Source organism: Aegilops tauschii, chromosome 3, assembly GCF_002575655.3.
Source record: "Aegilops tauschii subsp. strangulata cultivar AL8/78 chromosome 3, Aet v6.0, whole genome shotgun sequence".
NCBI lineage: Eukaryota > Viridiplantae > Streptophyta > Magnoliopsida > Poales > Poaceae > Aegilops > Aegilops tauschii.
In genome coordinates, this window is record NC_053037.3 from 507364516 (window position 1) to 507380727 (window position 16212).

The 16212-nt window shown below is 44.9% G+C and overlaps 2 long non-coding RNA genes across 2 annotated transcripts; both read left to right on the forward strand.

The window, feature by feature from the left end:
* The first annotated feature begins 235 nt into the window (after nt 1-235).
* LOC123497885 (uncharacterized) lies at nt 236-9249 on the forward strand. The gene is made up of 3 exons (XR_006672446.2): nt 236-1900; nt 8617-8794; nt 8881-9249. It is a non-coding gene; the product is annotated as an uncharacterized lncRNA (long non-coding RNA).
* Nucleotides 9250-12538: 3289 nt separating this feature from the next.
* On the forward strand, nt 12539-13412 carry LOC141021027 (uncharacterized). Its single transcript, XR_012181028.1, has 3 exons — nt 12539-12763; nt 12841-13113; nt 13189-13412. It is a non-coding gene; the product is annotated as an uncharacterized lncRNA (long non-coding RNA).
* Nucleotides 13413-16212: the final 2800 nt, after the last annotated feature.

Genomic DNA, 16212 nt, shown 5'->3' on the forward strand with positions numbered 1-16212 from the left:
CAGGCAATGCAGTTGAAGGAAGGGGACGGGCCATGGAGAAGCTGCTCCGACACTGACCAGGTAGATTGGTCTCACACGGCCAGGCCCGCCAGAGGAGCCTCTCCAGCAATGGGGATCCGACAAGGAAGGATTCCTTCTGCCTGCAACTATACAGCCAGGCCACATGAACTACAAGTAAAATTGCACGGTCGAACCTAATAATTTGATTAAAACTGCAGCAGCAGCAGCAGCAGCAGCAGCATAAAGCAATCCCTTTTCTATCTTGAGTTTATATTGTATGAGGAGTACTAATGAACAAGTTTTGTTCACCCACTCATTCTTGCTTCAGCTTCACCACTTTTGTTGGTGGTGCATAATCACAACCACCACCAGCAGACACTTGTTGGACCTACCCTCAAACTAGTTCCACAAATATGCCTCACTGTACCAACCTTGTACAGCAGTGCCAAATTAGTTCAGTCATGCCAATTTCAGTATCATACAGAAGATACTGATTTCTATATGATTTAGCCAATCAAAATTCACATTAGACTGTGTCTATCTCGCTGAAACTGTCAGTCTAAAAAACAGTTTACTGAAGTGCAGTTGATCGACTTCAGTTAGGACTTAGGACTTGATAATAACTTCAGCCAATCTGCTTCATCAATTACGAATGGTTTCATTAGATAATAATGAGTAAGTGAAGAAGTTGAATGGAAATAGTCGATATTTGCATTGTGGTTGTTGGATTAATCAGCCTATGTAGTATGTACAGATGCTTAGAAGGTGATCCGAAGTTTAGTTGGTTGTCGAAGAAGAATAAATTCATAAATCAAATGTGCAAAATTAGTCCAGTCATCTCAGTTTCAGGTTCATAGAGAAGATACCGATTTCTATATATGTTTTAGCCAATTGAAATTCACACTGCACTGTGCCTGTCTCACTGAAGTTGTTAGTTACTTGGTCTGAAAAACTGTGTACTGAAATTGTTGGTCTGAAAACACTTTACTGAAACTGCAGCGAATCTGCTTCAGTTAGGACTTAAGATTTGACAATAAGTAAGCATGCAAAATGACGGCTTTAATTTGATGCTAACGTGCTTTCATTCAGATGATTCGGTTCTTCAGTTTAATACAATATGCCACTAATGGAAAACTTTGGAACTTATAAAAATCTAAATAAATTCATTCTGCCTCATAGAGAAGATAATTTCTACTGAATTTTTTTAGCCTACTGTAATATTGTTTTTCAGTAGCTTTTTTCTGCACATTTTTCTTTCAGTTCTTAGTGCTGCTGCCCCATGAACACATTTTTTTAATTTGACTGTACATTCAAATGAAGCCTTTGTTAAGTATACACTCCAAAATTCAGTTAACAGTAGCCTAACTGAATTTTCTGTTTCTGAATTTATAAACTCACTTTATATTCAGTTTATAAATTAACAGTAGCTTCAAAATTAAGTATCATTCGCATGGATCAACTATTATTTTATTTAGTGGAGCATAAAGTTCAGATCATGAATAATGGCATTACAAGTGAACTTGGCACAATTACACATGTCCTGAACCTCATAGAATCTGACACTAGCAAGTCTTCATTGGCATGCAAGTACTACTTTTACATTGTCATGACAGGAACAATTAATTTGACATGTATCATTGGTACTGCTAAAACATTTCGTTCATGTTTCAACAAATTTGGTGAAGACCACTTCATATGTATTTTGCATATATGAATTATCTCCTGTTGCTTTCTAAGATGTTAGTTCTTTCAGTTCTAGCCCTCCTATCTTTAATTCCTGGCTGCTGGACTACCTGCAGGACATCGAGTTCATCTGCGGCAGCTATCGCTGTGAGCAGTCCGTCCGCGACGCGCTCCGCAGCGTCTTCGCCGGGCACAACGGGATCCTCAACGTCTGGAAGTAAGTCGCCGGCCATCTGTTTCCTGATGAATTTTCTTTCTAGCTCAATGTGATCGGATCTGACTGGTACGTTCAGATTTTCTCTTGTTTTCTTTTTAAATAGTACTAGTAGTCTATATTCCAGCTATGCGACTACCTGTAGCCACTTGAACCGATGAGAATTCTTCAAGCCTACCTATAGCCACTTGAACAGATGTCCATCTCAGTTCTGCTCATCTAAAAAATCCAAGTGGAGTAGTATACCGGTAGTATAGTATAATAATATTATCAAAAAGTAAATGCCCTGATTATTTAGCTCTGTCAGATAAATACTCGTCGAAAGTGGGCTCCTATCAAAATTCATTTCCATTATAATCTTGCTCATACAATATTCACACCATGTAATTCTGGAAATATATGCTCATATCTAGTTCTGCATAAAAAATGACAGTATTGACATGTTATAAATAGTTTGTTTGTCTTTCTGTTTATTTTGTTACATTTTGCAGGGATAAAGTGAAGAAAAAGAAGAAAAAATTACTAGAAGATTAGTTTTAGGATTTTCTTTTATTTCCTTGCAATTTTCCTTTTATTGGATACTTGTAAAGACATTGTAATATTCTTACTATAATAAAAATTATGATTCTATTTCATTTTTTGTTTTAAAATTATTTTTCCTTATAGGTTGTTTTCTGTAAATTTGGATTTTTTTTGTTTTCCAAATACATTACTAGTGGCGCATTTAAGCCCTTATTAGTGGCGCACCTTCCTTTATTACTAGTGGCGCACCTATAAGGCTATTAGTGGCGCACCTGGAGGGAATACCAGTGGAGCACCTAAGGGTTAGTAGTGGCGCACCACATGGTGCGCCACTGGTATTTTGATTACCAATGGCGCATCAAAGGTGCACCATTACTAACAATTACTAATGGCGTGTTAATAATGGCGCACCCATAGTGCGCCATTAATAGCAATATGTGGTGCGCCACTAATAGCCTTTTTTCTAGTAGTGGTAGTGGGTCATCAAGAACATTCTCTAACCTAGATAAGTTGTCTGCAACGGGGTTCTCAACTCCCTTTCTATCAATAATATGCAAATCAAATTCTTGTAGTAGGAGAACCCATCTAATAAGTCTAGGTTTAGCATCTTTCTTTTCCATAAGATATTTAATAGTAGCATGATCAGTGTGAACAGTTACTTTAGAATCAACAATATAAGGTCTGAACTTATCACAAGCAAATACAACTGCTAAAAATTCTTTTTCAGTATTAGCATAATTTCTTTGGGCACTGTCTAGAGTTTTACTAGCATATTGGATAACATTTAAGTCCTTATCAACTCTTTGTACTAGAACAACACCTACAGCATAATCACTAGCATCACACATAATTTCAAAGGGTAAATTCCAATCAGGTGGCTGAACAATAGGTGCAGAAATCAAAGCTTTCTTAAGTATTTCAAATGATTCTACACAATCATCATCAAAGACAAAAGGAACATATTTTTGTAAGAGATTAGTCAGAGGCCAAGAAATTTTTGAGAAGTCTTTAATGAACATCCTATAAAAATCGGCATGACCAAGGAAACTTCTTATACCTTTGATGTCCTTAGGACACGACATCTTTTCAATAGCATCAACTTTAGCTTTATCAACTTCAATAACTCTTTCAGAAATTTTATGCCCCAAGACAATACCTTCATTAACCATAAAGTGGCACTTCTCCCAATTCAAGATAAGATTAGTTTCTTCACATCTCTGCAAAACTCGATCGAGGTTGCTTAAGCAATCATCTAAAGAAGTTCCATACACGGAGAAATCATCCATGAAAACCTCAACAATCTTTTCACAAAAGTCAGAGAATATAGCCATCATGCATCTTTGAAAGGTAGCAGGTGCATTACATAAACCAAAAGGCATACGTCTTTAAGCAAATGTACCGAAAGGGCAAGTAAAAGTAGTCTTTTCTTGATCCTCTTTTGACACAAGTATTTGAGAGAAACCAGAATAACCATCTAGAAAGAAAAAATGTGTATGTTTGGATAATCTTTCTAGCATTTGATCGATAAAAGGTAAAGGGTAATGATCCTTTTTAGTAGCTTTATTTAGTTTGCGGAAATCAGTTACCGTTCTATAACCTGTAACAATTCTTTGTGGGGTCAATTCATCTTTATCATTAGGAACAACAGTAATTCCTCCCTTCTTAGGGACACAATGGACAGGACTTACCCATTGACTATCAGCAACAAGATAAATTATACCTGCCTGCAGAAGCTTTAGTATTTATTTTCTTACCACTTCTTTCATCTTAGGATTTAACCGTCGTTGGTGATTAACAACCGGTTTAGCGTCTTTCTCCAATTTTATTTTGTGCTGGCATAGAGTGGGACTAATGCCCTTAAGATCATCAAGAGTATATCCAATAGCAGCATGGTGCTTCTTCAGAGTTTTCAGTAATTTCTCTTCTTCCTGCTCTGAAAGGTTAGCACTAATAATAACATGATATATCTTCTTTTCATCAAGATAAGCATATTTAAGAGTATCAGGTAATGGTTTAAGCTCAAACACGGGATCAACCTTGGGTGGAGGAGGATCCCCTAGAATTTCAACAGGCAAGTTGTGTTTCAAAATAGGTCCCTGTTTAAAGAATACTTCATCTATTTCCCTTCTTTCATTCATAAACATATCATTTTCATGGTCTAGCAAATATTGTTCTAAAGGATCATTAGGAGGCACGGCAATAGAAGCAAGACCAATAATTTCATCTTTACTAGGCAATTCTTTATCATGGGGTTGTCTACGAAATTTAGCAAAGTTAAAATCATGAGACATATCCCCTAAACCAATAGTAATAACATCCTTTTTGCAATCTATCTTAGCATTAACAGTATTCAAGAAGGGCCTACCAAATATAATGGGACAAAAGTCGTCTTGTGGGGAACCAAGAACAAGAAAATCAGTAGGATATTTAACTTTCCCACACAAGACTTCAACATCTCTAACAATCCCAACTGGTGAAATAGTATCTCTATTGGCAAGCTTAATTGTAACATCAATTTCTTCTATCTCAGCAGGTGCAATATCATGCATAACTTCTTTGTATAAGGAATGAGGTATTGCACTTGCACTAGCACCCATATCAGATAAGCCATGATAACAATGATCTCCTATTTTAACAGAAACAACAGGCATGCCAACAACAGGTCTATGTTTACCCTTAGTATCGGGTCTAGCAATTCTAGCAGCTTCATCACAGAAGTAAATTACATGCCATCAATATTATCGGCCAAGAGATCTTTAACCATAGCAATACTAGGTTCAACTTTAATTTGCTCAGGGGGTGTAGGTGTTCTAGTATTACTCTTACGAACCACAGTTGAAGCTTTAGCATGATCCTTCATTCTAGTAGGAAAAGGTGGTTTCTCAATATAAGCAGTAGGAACAATAGGATCAACATTATAAGTGATAGTCTTTTCTTCAACTTTAATAGGTTCAACTACTTTTACTTCAATGGGAGGATGATATTTAAACCACTTCTCCTTAGGGAGATTAACATGAGCAGCAAATGATTCACAGAAAGAAGCTACTATCTCAGAGTCAAGTCCATATTTAGTGCTAAATTCACGGAAAACATCGGTATCCATAAAAGATTTAACACAATCAAACTTAGGTGTTATACCTGACTCCTTACCTTCGTCGAGATCCCAATCTTCAGAGTTGCGTTTAATTCTTTCCAATAAATCCCATTTGAATTCAATAGTCTTCATCATAAAAGAACCAGTACAAGAAGTATCGAGCATGGAGCGATTATTGAGAGAAAGCCGAGCATAAAATTTTTGAATAATAATTTCTCTTGAGAGCTCATGATTGGGGCATGAATATGACATTGACTTAAGCCTCCCCCAAGCTTGAACAATGCTTTCTCCTTTGCGAGGCCAAAAATTATATATATAATTACGATCACGATGAACAAGATGCATAGGATAAAACTTCTGACGAAATTCCAATTTCAATCGGTTGTAGTTCCATGATCCCATATCATCACATAGCCTAAACCATGTCAATGCCTTTCCCTTCAAAGATAAAGGGAAGACCTTCTTCTTGATAACATCCTCGGGCATACCTGCAATCTTAAATAATCCACAAACTTCATCCACATAGATTAGGTGCAAATGAGGATGCAATGTTCCATCTCCTGTAAAAGGATTAGCTAGCAGTTTCTCTATCATACCCGAAGGAATTTCAAAGTAAACATTTTCAGTAGGTTCAGTAGGTTGAGGAGCAACTCTTTGCTCTACTGGCCGGGTGAAGATACCCCGAACAAGCCCCTCAAAGGATTACTTTCCATAGTAACAAGTGACAGTAAATTTCAGCACACTATATAAATTTTTCCTTACCAAAGGCACTTCACTCCCCGGCAACGGCGCCAGAAAGGAGTCTTGATGACCCACAAGTATAGGGGATCTATCGTAGTCCTTTCGATAAGTAAGAGTGTCGAATCCAACGAGGAGCAGAAGGAAATGACAAGCGGTTTTTAGTAAGGTATTCTCTGCAAGCACTGAAATTAAATAAGGTGCAGCAAGATGGCCCAATCCTTTTTGTAGCAAAGGACAAGCCTGGACAAACTCTTATATAAAGGAAAACGCTCCCGAGGACACATGGGAATTATCGTCAAGCTAGTTTTCATCACGCTCATACGATTCGCGTTCGTTACTTTGATAATTTGATATGTGGGTGGATCGGTGCTTGGGTACTGCCCTTTCTTGGACAAGCATCCCACTTATGATTAACCCCTCTTGCAAGCATCCGCAACTATGAAAGAAGAATTAAGGTAAACCTAACCATAGCATGAAACATATGGATCCAAATCAGCCCCTTAAGAAGCAACGCATAAACTAGGGTTTAAGCTTCTGTCACTCTAGCAACCCATCATCTACTTATTACTTCCCAATGCATTCCTCTAGGCCCAAATAATGGTGAAGTGTCATGTAGTCGACGTTCACATAACACCACTAGAGGAATGACAACATACATCTCATCAAAATATCGAACGAATACCAAATTCACATGTCTACTTATAGCAAGACTTCTCCCATGTCCTCAGGAACAAACGTAACTACTCACAAATCATATTCATGTTCATAATCAGAGGGGTATTAATATGCATAAAGGATCTGAACATATGATCTTCCACCAAATAAACCAACTAGCATCAACTACAAGGAGTAATCAACACTACTAGCAACCCACATGTACCAATATGAGGTTTTGAGACAAAGATTGGATACAAGAGATGAACTAGGGTTTGAGAAGAGATGGTGCTGGTGAATATGTTGATGGAGATTGACCCCCTCCCGATGAGAGGATCGATGGTGATGACGATGGTGACGATTTCCCCCTCCCGGAGGGATGTTTCCCCGGCAGAACAGCTCCGCCGGAGCCCTAGATTGGTTCCGCCAAGGTTCCGCCTCGAGACGGCGGCGCTTCGTCCCGAAAGCTTCCTTCTGATTTTTTCTAGGACGAAAGACTTCATATAGAAGAAGATGGGCACCGAAGGCCTACCAGGGGGCCCACAAGACAGGGGGGCGCGCCCCCCACCCTCGTGGCCAGGGTGTGGGCCCCCTCTGGTTGATTATTTCGCCAGTATTTTTTATTAATTCCAAAAAGTGCCTCCGTGGAGTTTCAGGACTTTTGAAGTTGTGCAGATTAGGACTCTAATATTTGCTCCTTTTCCAGCTCAGAATTCCAGCTGCCGGTATTCTCCCTCTTCATGTAAACCTTGTAAAATAAGAGAGACTAGGCATAAATATTGTGACATAATGTGTAACAACAGCCCATAATGCAATAAATATCGATATAAAAGCATGATGCAAAATGGACGTATCAATTATCAGGAATTTTTTGTGGGGCGGTGAAGAGAATAGGAAAAGAACACATTGGCTGGAATGGGATAAGATGATGAGACCAAAAGTGAAGGGGTATGGGCTTTCACAATCTTCAGCTTTTTAATCAAGCGCTTCTGGCGAAACAAGCTTGGCGTCTTTTGGTTTTCCCGGACTCTCTGTGTGCAAAGGTGATGAAAGCTAAATACTATCCTCATGGGCACCTTATTGATACGGTATTTCCTCAAGCTACATCCCTTACTTGGAAAAGAACTATGCATGGCCTCGAATTGCTAAAAAAGGCATTATTTGGAGAGTGGTCGATGGGACTAGTATAAATATTTGGAGGGATAATTGGATCCCTAGGGAATCTGGCCTACAAATTTGCAGAAAAAAGAACAGAACTAGGATCAAATTGGTGTCCGAGTTATTTTTGAGTGGATCTAGGAGTTGGGATGAGAACCTGATAAGGCATCTATTTGATATTCATGATGCAGCGGAAATTCTAAAGCTCCGTATTCTTCGAGTGGGCGAGGGAGATATTATTGCTTGGCACCATGAGAAAAGTGGCTTGTTCTCGGTGAAGAGTGCGTATAGACTAGCTTTGAATCTTAAAGAACCAAGGATTGATTCTGGCAATTCTAGTGATGCCATAAATGGGGATAGGAGGCTCTGGAATATTATTTAGAATGCTAATGTCCCCCAGAAAACTAGAATATTTGCCTGGAGGGCCGCTTCTAATAGTTTGGCGGTTCAACTCAATAGGGTTAAACATCATCAAACTACTCTAGGTACTTGCTCAATATGTGGTATTGACGATGAGTGTATTTTTCATGCGTTGGTGGTTTTTCCCAAGGCTCGTGCGTTCCGTATGGCATTGAAGGAAGTGTGGAAATTACCGGCGGAGGAGACCTTCAAATATTCTGGACCGGATTGGTTCCTTATTTTATTGGACCAGTTAACTTCGCCTGTACGCGAGAAAACTATATTCATGTTCTGGAGAGCGTGGCACTTGAGGAATGATTTGATCTTCGGTAAGGGAATGGAATCCATCTCAGCCTCAGTGAGTTTTGTCGAAAATTATTGGGCATCTTTCTCATCTTGTCATGCTAAAATGCAGGTGGAGAAATGCAGTAAAGGTAAGCAAGTGGAGCTGGATCTTCAGCCAACCAATAACATTGAGAGAAAGGTTACTCTTTGGAGGCCACCTTCCCCAGTCATCTACAAGATTAATGTCGACGCAAATTTTGTGGAGGCCATTGAAGCTGCGAGCGTGGGGGTGGTTGTTAGAAATCACTATGGACAAGTGATCCTATCCTCCTGGGATTATATTGGTGTCGGTGTCAAAACCGGCGGATCTCGGGTAGGGGGTCCCGAACTGTGTGTCTAGGATCGATGGTAACAGGAGACGGGGGACACGATGTTTACCCAGGTTTGGGCCCTCTCTATGGAGGTAATACCCTACTTCCTGCTTGATTGATCTTGATGAATATGAGTGTTACAAGAGTTGATCTACCACGAGATCGTAATGGCTAAACCCTAGAAGTCTAGCCTCTGTGAATATGATAATGAATGTCTGTCCTATCCGGACTATGCTCTCCGGTTTATATAGACACCGGAGAGATCTAGGGTTACATGAGGTCGGTTACATAGGACGAAATCTTCATAATAGGTCGCCTAGCTTGCCTTCCATGCCAAGTAGAGTCCAATCCGGACACGGGCATAGTCTTCGGTCTTCATGTCTTCACGGCCCATCAGTCCGGCCCATGGATAACACGCCGGACGCCCGAGGACCCCTTAGTCCAGGACTCCCTCAGTAGCCCCTGAACCTGGCTTCAATGACGAGGAGTCCGACGTGCAGATTGTCTTCGGCATTGCAAGGCGGGTTCCCTTCTTCCGAACTCCAGGATAGTCTTCAGATGTGATCATTGTATCCGGACCTGTAACGCACTCCACACACAACCGCAGAGAGAATATAATATTTGCACGAGTCTGATCTGCTGACAGCTTTTTACAACACAACGTACGCCTGTCCGGCCATAATCGAACCGTTTCTTTTTATCTGCCATCCCACATTTCAAAACGCGGTTTCTACAGGCACGTCTTGTCGAAGTAGAGATCGTGTCCCCCTATCGCAGGATTCTCATCAATGCGGGCATGGGTAACCCAACCGCGCCGTTTGCACGACCCTTGGGAATAGGCGAGTTTAAGGGGGTAAGGATTCCCCTCTTTTACCCACGCCCCTTTTCTTTCTCAGCCCTTCCGTCCTCGAGCTCCAGCACCCAAGCTTTAGCTTTTCCCTCATTCGAGAAAGTACTCCAAAGATGTCCGGATCCGGAGCTGGAGGTAAGTGGATGGCCTCTTCCGTCAAGAAGAAGGATATCAGGGAGCTCCGGGAGGCCGGATAACTGGCCAAAGAGATCGCTCATCGACTCCCGGCCAAGGGACGGGTCGTCCCCACTCCCGAGCCCCACGAGAGGGTTGTGTTTCTCACACACTTCGTCCGCGGGCTTGGGTTCCCTCTTCACCTATTCGTCCGCGGGTTAATGTTTTACTACGGGCTGGATTTCCATGACCTAGCCCCTAACTTCATCCTTAATATTTCGGTGTTTATCGTTGTTTGTGAGGCTTTTCTCCGCATCCCGCCTCACTTATGCCTGTGGCTGAAGACCTTCAATGTGAGGCCGAAAGTAGTGCGTGGTCAACAAGCAGAATGCGGAGGCGCTATGGTGGGCAAGATGCCCAACGTCACCTGGCCCGAAGGTTCATTTGCAGAGACGGTAAAGGGGTGGCAATTGGGGTGGTTCTACATCACCGAGCCGCGCGACGCTGACTAGTTGGCGGCTCCCGAATTCCGATCCGGAATCCCGATGCGGCTCACCTCCTGGCAAGAGAGGGGCCTAACCTGGGGTCCCTCGGACAAGCTGACTGGGCTCCAGACATGCATCCAAAACATGATAGAAAGGAAAATCAAGGTCGTCAACGTGGTCCAGGTCATGCTTGTTCGTCGGGTCCTTCCATGCCAACGCCGAACTTGTAATTTGTGGGAGTTCGAGCCGGCCAAGCACCAGACGCTACTGGAGCTCTTTGGCATGACGCACGAAGAAATCTGGAAGGTGCTCTTCAAGGCCGGCGAGGCGCCACCGCCTACGACCGAAGACCGCGGGCTTAGCTTGAAGCGCCAGCCCAACCCGGTAAGCTCCTTTAAAATTTTCAAGGAGTATCCCCTATTAGCATATTTTGAGAGGAATTTTAAGCTTCCTTCCCCTATTTTCAGGCCTGGATTAAGTTGGCCGAGGAGATTAACTGTCCGGCTCCGCTGCCCGAGGACCAAAAATTTCCATTATTGGAGAAGATGTTGTTCCCTGCACCTTATGAGGTGCCGGAGAAGATGGCTAAGAAGGCGGCCCAAGGGGCCAAGAAGAGCCTTCGCCGAAGACGCACTCCGGACGCGACGTCCGGAAGCGAGACTTCCTCTTTGTCCGCTGATGACGATGATGAAGAGGAAGAGGAAAACGACTCCCCACCCGAAGCGGGGAGGAAGAAGAGAGCGGCCCCCACAAGCCCGGAGGCGAAAACGCCTAAGAGGGTTAAAGGCTCCCTCGCGGATAACTCCACGTGGGATGTTGACAGCAGTCCAGAACGACCTCGCGGGACCAAGCCTCGGGCCGCTTCGTAAGTGAAGGTGTCCTGGACTAGGGGGTACTCATCACGTCGTGTCCCGATCAGTTGGATTGGGCCGAGGACCCCCATGGCCGTGTACTCATGGGCCAGTTCGGACAGCTGCCGCATACAAGGAAGATTCCACAAGACTTGGCGATCAAGACAAGGACTCCTCCCCACCGGCGTATTCGGCTAGCACTCTTGTTATCCTAGGCCTCTGGTGCATTATATAAACCGAGGCCAGACTAGTCGATAGATGGATACAACAATCATAATCATAGGCTAGCTTCTAGGGTTTAGCCTCTACGATCTCGTGGTAGATCAACTCTTGTAATACTCATATCATCAAGATCAATCAAGCAGGAAGTAGGGTATTACCTCCATCGAGAGGGCCCGAACCTGGGTAAACATTGTGTCCCCCGCCTCCTGTTACCATCCGCCTTAGACGCACAGTTCGGGACCCCCTACCCGAGATCCGCCGGTTTTGACACCGACAGTAAGCACCAGAATTCGCAAATGTCTGGCTTTTCCGGTTTGTAATATTGACATATTGTAAACCTTGTCCTTGCAGTCCAGCGCGCGATAACTCCTCACGATCCTAGACAGAGGATTCGCCGGACACAGAGGAGATGGCTAGCATATCTCCGCCGCCTGCTCATTCCGTCTCATCCAGGGGTGATGACGAGGTGGTGTCCAAAAAGGCCTTCCTAGGCCGGGGGGAGGTTCCGGAGATCATCGGGGCGACACCCTAGGATGACCCCTCGGACACCGGACACCTCGGGGAAAAAGCCCCCATGGGGACTGGTGATGGGGCCTGAATTCCCTTCGGCCCTCAGCCGGATACCATCCCGGAAACCTGTACAGCTCCGCGGCCTAGCGAACGGCATTCCCCACCAGGAGGGGGTGTGCCCGTTCCACCGGTGACCTCTGTCCAACCAGAGGCACTGGATAATCTGCTGGAGGCGCTACGAGGCGCCTCTATCGTGGATGAACATTGTGTCCTTATGGACACGGTAATAGAGAAGGTTCAGTCCGTTAAAAGCGGACTGACCGAAGCCTGCACTAGCCTTCTAACGGGCTTTGAGGTAAGTAATGTGATTATGGGAAAAATATCACAGTATAGACAGTAGTCCCTGATGCTCTGTTTGGTGTTTGGGAAGAAAAGCCGAACAGAGGATCAAAAAATCACAGGAGTCTAACATAAGTTGTCTATGTGAATAAGCAAGTATCGCTGCAGGCTGCCACTGCTCATGCTGCGGAGGTTTCCGGACTAAAGCAGAAATTGGAGCGGGCCGAGAAGGAGCTCGGCCGCGTGAAGAAGCAGTTGGAGGATAGCCGAGGTATGTGATAACCTGTGTGTACATTTCGAAAAGAAATGAATAGTCTGACTGGACTAAAGTGTCATAAACTTTATTAGGGGCCACGACCGAGGTGGCAGCCCTGAAGAAGGCGCTAGCCGAGGCCGAGGATAAAGCGGCCAAAGAGCGTGTCTCACGCGAGAAACACGAGGCCCGGGTTGGCGAGGCGCAGCAACAGCACCAGGGTGCGATAGAGAGATTTGAGGCCCTGGAGCGCGATTGTAAGGCGCAAGAGTCCGAATTGGTGAAGGCTCGCCAGAGCGCTCAGGATGCGCGAGCCGAAGCCCAGAGCGCCCTCCAGGAAATCGAGATGGCCAAGAGGATTGCGGCAGGTAAGTTCTTCACCATGCAGAGCAAGCGTGTAGAGGCAACGTCCCTTGTACTTATCCTGAATTTTGGTTTTTCAGGGGCATTTACAGGTCTGCCGCACGGTGTGTTGGATGCGGCCGAGCATTATAGAGCCGAGGAAGCGATGTCTACGGAGAAGCTGTTCTGGTCCCAATATCTGGGATCCGAACATCCGGTGCCCTTCAGCGACCAACTGAAGCAGTTGGTCGAGCTGCACAGGTTGGCAGAGTTAGCCATGAAGGACTTTATAGTCCGGCTGTGGCCTACCGATCCTATACCGAGCAGCTACTTTGGACTTGTACAGCGGCTTGTGAGTGCCTGTCTGCGGCTCGAAGCCGTGAAGCGGTCAGTCTGTATTGAAGGTGCGCGTATGGCCTTTGCCCGCGTCAAGACGCATTGGGCCAAGCTGGATGCCAAGAAGCTGATGACCGAGGGACCGCCGGAGGGCAAGGAGCATCGTCGACCTGAGCACTATTTTGATGGTGTCCTGGAGGGGTCCCGTCTTGCGGCGGAGCAATGTTCAAAGGATATTATATTCCCATAAGAACATGTGTACTGTCTTGCCTTGTAATATGGAACAAATATGTTATGTAGTATAATGTTTATGATTTTAGATTTTACCTCCTGTGCGGCCGTTTATTAAATCTGAGGGATGACCAGTCGTCGGCTTCTGCCCCCACGTAGATAGTACGGGGGTGTTCGGGATAAATCTAAACACTCTTTACTCCACATTCTGGTCCTTAAAGGAGGTGTTTAGCGCAACGAACGAGGCAATCAGACTATGCGGCCTTTACCGCCCCCACTTAGCCATAGGAGTTTGACAATTAATAAAGTTGGCGAAGCCCCTGGTGTTCGGAAGGCCGTATTAGGGGCGCTATACACGCCTAATCAGAAGAACCGATTCTTCGCAAGAAGCGGGAAAAATCTCCAACGATTTAGAACCTCACGAACAACTGACCGGCTCTCGCCACATCATGACAGTCAGTTTTCGGCTTTCTCTACTGAGGTGCTCATCCGGAAGAACCGGGATACAATCGCAGTAGTTCTCCCTTTACTACCCTAGCCGATATAGCGGAACGTAAGGTAGTAAGCACAGGAGCCGGGCAACCCAACTATTGACCAAAGACATGATTCGGAGCCGATGCATATAATGCTATAAGTTCGGGGTGCCGAACTATACTATAAAAGTGTTCGGACTTTTATTGCCGTGATGCGGGGTGTTATTAAGCCCGTGGCGTATTAGTACGTACCATGGTGTACGTGTGCAATGAGTAATAAATACTGAGGTGAGGAAACGGAAAAAAAATAAAGTAATGGGCTGACGCCACCATTTATTCATCGTTGTGGTGTAATCAGTACGTCAAGCCGTACTTTGTACAAGTAATGCGATAAGCAAGTAAGGCTATTGAAAATGCCGTAACCAAGGGCGAGCTGCGTGCGGGTATGTAAAACAAGTATAGTAATCGTTTATTAGAAACCACCTGGGGGGTTCCCTTGTACGCCAGAGCTCCTTGCCTCCTTGGTGTGTTCTGCCAGCAGGTTGTCCGTATAGCCCTTGAAAAGACAGGAAGACATGTACAAAGAAAAAGCAGAAACGTGCGAATCCCAGGGTCTATCAAGTCGTACTGTGGATTGCGAGTGAGTTGTGCCTCCATCAGCACCCCATCAGTGCGTAGTTTAAATGCGCGCGGTACTAATACCATTGCCTCGTCGGGGCTGGGACGGAGGCCGAATTTGCTAGATTGGCTCGTGACGAGCCAGGCTATCTTTCTGCAGTGTAGTCCGGACCCTCTTAATGATGTCCAGGGGCTCGGCAACCGGATTATAGTGTTGCTTGAGAAGGCCACTCTGTACTTCTGCTGCTAGGGCGGTGGTGCGTTCCTCTATACGGAGGGAGCATTCCGTGTTTCGATTTACTGTGATGACTCCCCGTGGACCGGGCATTTTTAGCTTGAGATAAGCATAATGTGGCACCACGCTGAATCTAGCGAATGCAGTTCGTCCGAGCAGCGCATGATAGCCGCTGCGGAATGGGACGATATCGAAGATTAGTTCTTCACTTCGGAAGTTATCCGGGGAACCGAATACTACCTCCAGCGTTATTGAGCCCGTACAACGGGCCTCTATGCCTGGTATGACTCCTTTAAAGGTAGTCTTCGTGGGCTTGACTCGTGAGGGGTCAATGCTCATTTTACGTACTATATCATGATAGAGCAGGCTGAGGCTGCTACCGCCGTCCATTAGGACTCGAGTCGGGTGGAATCCGTCGATGATTGGGTCGAGGACCAGTGCGGCTGAACCGCCATGCCGGATGCTAATTGGATGGTCTCGGCGGTCGAATGTGATCGGGAATGATGACCATGGATTAAATTTTGGGGCGACGGGCTCTACCACATAGACGTTCCTGAGTGCGTGCTTGCGCTCCCTTTTGGGAATATGTGTAGTGTATATCATGTTTACCGTTTTGACTTGAGGGGGAAATTTCTTTTGCCCCCCGGTGTCCGGCTGTCGGGGCTCTTCGTCATCGTCCTCGCTCTGTGATTCCCCTTCTTTGTTTCTGCTATTTACCTTGCTGGCTTGTTTAAAGACCCGACAATCTCTGTTAGTATGGTTGGCCGGTTTGTCTGGGGTGCCATGTATTTGGCAAGGACGGTCGAGTATGCGGTCCAAGCTGGATGGTTTTTTGCTGCTCCTTTTATAGGGCTTCTTTCGCTGGCCGGACTTGGAGCCACCGAATCTGGCATGAACTGTTGTGTCATCGGTGTTATCGCCATTGCTTCGGCGTTTGTTTCTGTTGCGCCGGAGCTTGCCGCTGCTATTTTTGGCCTCGGAGGGGCTTGTTTCGTTGGCCGTGTTTGTACTTCGAGCCAGCCAACTATCCCCTCCCGCGCAAAAGCGGGTCATGAGTGCCATGAGGGATGCCATGGACTTCGGCTTTTCTTGGCCAAGGTGGCGTGCTAGCCATTTGTCACGGATGCTGTGTTTGAAGGCTGCCAAGGCCTCGACATCCGGACAGTCAACGATCTGGTTCTTTTTGGTTAGGAACCTAGTCCAGAATTTTCTGGCTGATTCTCCAGGTTGTT